Raw genomic sequence first — 6,293 nt, forward strand, 5'->3', positions numbered from 1 at the left:
GTTGAGGAGGTCTATTGTAAATATTTGCAGCATAAGCTTCAGGCTGCTCAATTGCTCCAGGTTGCTGCATGGAAAGGCAAAGGTCTGTATGGTGGTCAGCAAAGGAGCACAAACCACAAACCCTTGCGACAGGTACAGATTTCTGATTCAAGGCCAGCTGGGTTACCAAGTTAACCAATGCATCCAGTTTGCCTTCAAGCTTCTTAGTTTCAGATGATGCAGATGGGTTCGTAGCTACCTCATGCACTCCTCTAATGACTATGGCATCATTTCTGGCGCTAAACTGCTGGGAGTTGGAGGCCATCTTCTCAATTAAATTTCTAGCTTCAGCAGGAGTCATGTCTCCAAGGGCTCCACCACTGGCAGCATCTATCATACTTCTCTCCATATTACTGAGTCCTTCATAAAAATATTGGAGAAGAAGTTGTTCTGAAATCTGATGGTGGGGGCAACTGGCACATAGTTTCTTAAATCTCTCCCAGTACTCATACAGGCTCTCTCCACTGAGTTATCTAATACTTGAAATATCCTTCCTGATGGCTGTGGTCCTGGAAGCAGGGAAATTTTTTTCTAAGAATACTCTCTTAAGGTCATCCCAGCTCGTGATGGACCTTGGAGCAAGGTAATACAGCCAGTCCTTTGCCACTCCCTCTAATGAATGAGGAAAAGCCTTCAGAAATATGTGATCCTCTTGGACATCTGGGGGTTTCATGGTGGAGCAGACAATGTGAAATTCTTTCAAATGTTTGTGCGGGTCTTCACCTGCAAGGCCATGAAACTTTGGAAGCAAATGAATCAGTCCAGTTTTAAGAACATATGGGACATCCTCATCAGGGTATTGGATGCACAAGCTTTCATAGGTGAAATCAGGTGCAGCCATTTCCCTTAGAGTCCTCTCACGAGGTGGAGGTTGTGCCATGTTCTCAGAATGTGCAAAATCAGAATGCTCAGAATCAGAATGCTCAAAATTATAATGCTCAAGATCAGGATGTTCAAAATCACCAATAACAGAATGCATAGATTCACCAGTTATGGAATGCTCAGAATGATCAAAAGGTATAAAATGATGCCTAACTAATCTATGAAATGTCCTATCTATCTCAGGATCAAAGGGTTGTATGTCAGATGGATTGCCTCTAGTCATACACTACATTCAGCATGCACACAACTAGTTGCCTTGTCATGTAAATAAAGGTGTAGGTTTGAACTACAGCTACACTCAAATGATATCCAAATGACTTGAAATTTTGTGGGCAACCCTATAAAATGATGAGAAGATAGCACAAAAAATTTCAGACAAAAATTCAAAGTCTAACTATGAAAGCTAAAAATGGTAGGTTAAGAAAAATAAGTGAATAAAACTTGAAAAATAAAAAACTTTTGACAGAATCGCTTTTTTTGGACGATGCAGACCTCAGCCGGCCTATGGCAGACTGCCACGGCGTAGGAAATTTTTTTCTACCCCAAATGCATATATAATAATTGCGATTCTGATAACCGGAGCAAAAGTTATGGCCGTTTGAAGTTTTGACAAACACAAAATTTGCTAGTTTTTTGGAACTTTCAAATCTGACCAAACTAAAGGCTCTAGCTATTTTTCCCACAAAATATGGATTAAAAGTAGTTACCACAAAAAAAATCAGCCAAAAATAACAACCCTAGCTACTAAAACAAAAAATCTCAAATAATTCAGCATGGGTGGTCGCTAAAATCCGTCTCTAATTGATTTCTACTACTACTCTGTTTTTGCCGCAAGCACAATCTTCACAGCAAAACACCCAAGACTGAAACAGGGGAAACGCTTAATGGGAAAACTGAAACAGAACACACATTAAACAAAATACCAGGACACTAAACAACACTAACACACATACTAACACAATACTAACAATTTAAACATAAAACACGAAAGGATTAAACACACAACACTAGCTAGCTATTATGAACCTTTGGACACTGCTCCCCAGCAACAGCGCCAAATTTGATCGAGGCCGTACCCGAATCAAATAAACATGAAAATGCAGTAACTAGGAAGTGATCCTAGGTCGTTTCCCAACGAGCAGTGACAAACCAAATGTTCATAATATACTTGCAGTAATAGTAACGATTGGGGGGGGGGGGGGTTTGGTTGTTTGGTAATTAAAGAGCAGAACAAGTAAACTGGAATACAAAACTACTAATATTAAAAATGGGTTGTTTCCTCTAATTCAGAAGCCATTCTCCTATCCTGGGTTATGGAGAATTCGTCCCTAACAGTCAACCACTTAATCCAACCCTATTTCAATTTACTAAGCGAAAATCAACTTAGGGTTTTCAATACGTGATTAGGCACCACATACACCAGTTAGCCCTTCCATGGATTCAAACAAGAAACGTAAATGAACAGAAACGTAAATGAAAGTAGAAGAAGAAGCACGAATGAACTCGTAATTAGAAGCAGAAAACGGAAATTTGCATTAAGAACGAAAATTGTAACAAGGGAACAGAAAAACGTGAAAACCTAAAACCAAAGCTCTGAATAATGAAAATAGCATAACAGAATGCCCTGCACGAATCCCTAGGCAGCTATTTAAAAAGAATCACTCAAAGTCACTGGGCCCTATTACAATACTCTGGCCCAAAACGAAATAAACACTAAACAACATAAAATAAAATTGCGAAATTTCCTAATTAGAAATTAACTAAGGTAAGCGCTGCTTTATTTGCCCTCTTCAAGTCCACAACTAAAATCCGGATTAAGCCCAATGTTTCATTAATTCCTGAAATTAGATTAAAAACATCAAATTAGCTAAATGAGCCCAAATAATAAAACTGCCTAATTAATTGACAATTAAGACCAATCACTAATTAAAATGGTGCAAAAAGGGTTTAGAAAATAGAAGAAAATGATGGCACATCAGTAGGGGCAAGGGAAACTCCCTTGTCGACCACAAAAAGATAAAAAAATACAAAAATGCATAAAAAGTAAAAAAAAGGAAAATTAAACAATTTGAAGACATCTTTGCACACTCGATTAAAGGCTGTCATCCTTTGTGACGGACGCATGGGGTGCTAATACCTTCCCCGTGCGTAAATACAAATCCCGAACCTTTCTCACTTGAAGTTCGTAGACCACTCCTTTTTTCGGTTTTTTCGACGTTTTCCTTGAATAAACGTTGGTGGCGACTCCGTGCGTTTTCCTTCCTTGGAAGACGCACCTATGAGTCTCGCGTCGCCTTCCCGCCGAAGGGTAGGTTGTGACAGTGGCAATTAATCAAACATGAAGCATGGTTAATTGGTGAAGGGAAAACCGATAGGAGAGCAACAATAAAAACAGAACCTCAAAGAGAATTATGCTTCATCCTCAGAGGGAATAAACACTAGAAATTTAGCCTTCCATAAGTTCAACAAAAGCAGAAAACATAAATGAAGCTAAAGGCAGAAAACGAAAATGAAGCTAAAGGCAGAAAACAAAAATGAAACTAAAGGCAGAAGAAGGGATAGAAATGAAATTGCAATTAGGAGGCAGAAAATGGAAAAATGCATTCACGTGAACAGTAATACAAAGCTCTACACGTAAAACCCTAAAACTCCTGAATAATCGAATAGCCTCCACGAATCCCTAGGTTGTGCTATTTATAAGAGTCACTGGGCCTGATTACATTATTTTGGCCTAAAACAAATAAAAACTGAACGCAATAAAATGAAATTAGACGAAATCTTATAAAATTATCATCTCTTTTCAAGTACAATCTAGCTCGGCCCAATTGCTTATAATTATCCTAAAATTGAATTAAAAACATCAAATTAGTCAAGTGGGCCCAATTGATAAAACTGAATAATAAATTTAACAATTAGAGTAAATCAGTAATTAAATTGGTGACAAAAAGGGTTAAGAAATAGGAGAAATAACGACACATCAGGGCCTAAGTTAACAACCTTTCTTTCCTCTTAATGCGGTTTTGTCTCCCTTTCTTCTCGCTCCATTATCCTCCTCAAATCAGGAGGGAATCCACAATCCTCATCTTCTTCCTCTTCATTTTGATTGACTAGTTGCTCCAAAATAACATCCAGGGCCTCAATATCACTGCCCTCACAGGACTTGTTATCGGATCTGCAGCAAATCATTTAATCGCAACAAAAATAAATATGTAGATAGACGAAACAGACAAAGGTGCAAAAGGGAATATATCAATAAAAGGTAGTATATTATAGATCATTGAAATATTAAAGAAAAGTATGCCCAACAAAAAGGTAACTCCTAATGCCCTAGGCACGACAATAGGATCAAAACTATTTGATTACATCAAATTTGAGACAGAAATCTTTGGTTGCTCAATGCTCCGCTAATTTCCCAAGTTAAAGTCCAGAGGGCATGGCCGCACTCAGTTTGGCAGATCATCACCGGCCTCCTCTTTCAGCATGGCAACCTGGCTCGCATACATCCATCCTGCACTTCGAAAGTTGTTGCTAATGTGGCAGATAGGGACCTTCTCTACCCGCGGCTCACGCCCTTAAAGACGACCCTTGTTCTTTTTTTTTTCTTTCTAGAGCCACTCTTCTCTTGTCATTATTGGTGGGCTTGTAACCTAACCGGAACCTTCCTTGATTTTCGGTAACTTCCAGTAAAGTCACCATGTCGTCAGCATTTTGGGCCAACCCCATCTAGGGCTTATACCCATGCCTCAACATGATCTGAGCCACCATCTTGGAGGCATTAGACACTCTCGACTGTATTGGGAAGGACTCCACATAGGCATTGCCCCTAACCTCCAATGCTTGGAAAGTTGTCTCAAGAGATTCCTCTGCTGCCTCAACATAGGGAGTAGCAGACGAGAAGCTAACCAATATATATCCTCTTCTCCAGAGACTATAATGAGCTAGCCCCCTACCACAAACTTTAATTTATGGTGCAGAGTTGATGGGATCACCCCAGCAGAATGGATACAGGGTCGACCTAATAAGCAAATGTAGGCAAGATTTATGTCCATGACCTGGAAAGTTATCCGACATGTGTACGGGCCAATCTGAATTGGGAGATCGATCTCTCCTCTCACATCATGTCGGCTGCCATCGAAAGCCCTCACAACCATGGAGCTTGGCCTCATATATGACGCATTAAATGGCAACTTTTCTAACGTCATCTTGGGCATGACATTAAGAGAAGAGCCATTGTCAATGAGCACCTTGGCTACTATGTGGTCCATGCATTTGACGGACACGTGCAAAGCTTTGTTGTGCCCTCTGCCCTCAACTGGCATTTCTTCATCAATAAAAGTCAAGTAATTGCTCATAGTGATGTTGTTGATTATTTCCCCAAACTTCTCCACCGAGATGTCATGCACCATGTGCGCCTCACTTCAAATTTTCATCAACAACTTCCTATGAGGCTCAGAATGCATGGGCAACCCTAATAAAGAGATCCTGGCTGGAATTTTATTCAATTGTTCGATTACTTTGAATTCACTCTGCTAAATGATTTTCAGAAATTCTGTTGCTTCCTCAGCAGATATTTCTTTCTTGCTTGTCCTCTCTCTCTGTAGGTTTTTCGATAGGGGTCTCGTTATTCTTCATATGGCCTATTTTCTCCCTTTCAACCATATTATCCTTCGCTTTTCCCTTATCTTTCGACCTTGCCGATAGCTTAGGAGGAGTAAAAACACGTCCACTACAAGTCATGCCACTCATATCGGAAATATTCATGGCTTTAGCCGTCGAGATGCTAACCTCAACACGTATGATGGATGCATCCTGTCCTCCGTCGGACACCTATACACCATACCTCCATGGCACCGCCTTGTTACTTTTATAATGGAATGGTGATGGTGTCCTCACCACAGCAGGCTAGAAACCTTGAGGTATGTGAGTGGTAACATCTCTAGTAAACTGAATTACCAAAGGTCTAGGCTTACTCAGGTTGGTGTCACTTGATTACATGAACACCTCACTGTCCTCCCTCCTTACGTGGCCAGTTTCAATTTGACCCTCATTCATCAACCCCTGCAACAACCCCTTGGACACTAGACATATTTCTACCTCATGCAACTCCCTTGGATGTAGCAGGCACCGATCCCCCTTATTACCGTCGTATTCAACCATACCAGCCTAGTACAACGCCTCCAAAATGAATCTTTTTGGGGTCGACGCATCCTCTATTTTCCTCAACTCCCGAAACTCCTCCTTCTCAACAGCATTCACATATGAGCTTCCGTGATTTGTGAAGGGATTAGTTCTTACATTGGGACTATCCTCTTGAAATGTAAGTCATCCCGCATCAATCAAACTCTACGCTTTATGCTTAAAAGCCGCACACT

The 6,293-nt window shown here is 40.4% G+C and overlaps 1 non-coding gene across 1 annotated transcript; it reads left to right on the forward strand.

Annotated features, from left to right (window-relative positions):
* The first annotated feature begins 434 nt into the window (after positions 1-434).
* Positions 435-541, forward strand: LOC114413869. The gene has a single exon (XR_003667013.1). It is a non-coding gene; the product is annotated as a small nucleolar RNA R71 (small nucleolar RNA).
* The last annotated feature ends 5,752 nt before the right edge of the window (positions 542-6,293 follow it).

This window comes from Glycine soja, chromosome 5 (assembly GCF_004193775.1).
Source record: "Glycine soja cultivar W05 chromosome 5, ASM419377v2, whole genome shotgun sequence".
NCBI classification, from domain to species: domain Eukaryota; kingdom Viridiplantae; phylum Streptophyta; class Magnoliopsida; order Fabales; family Fabaceae; genus Glycine; species Glycine soja.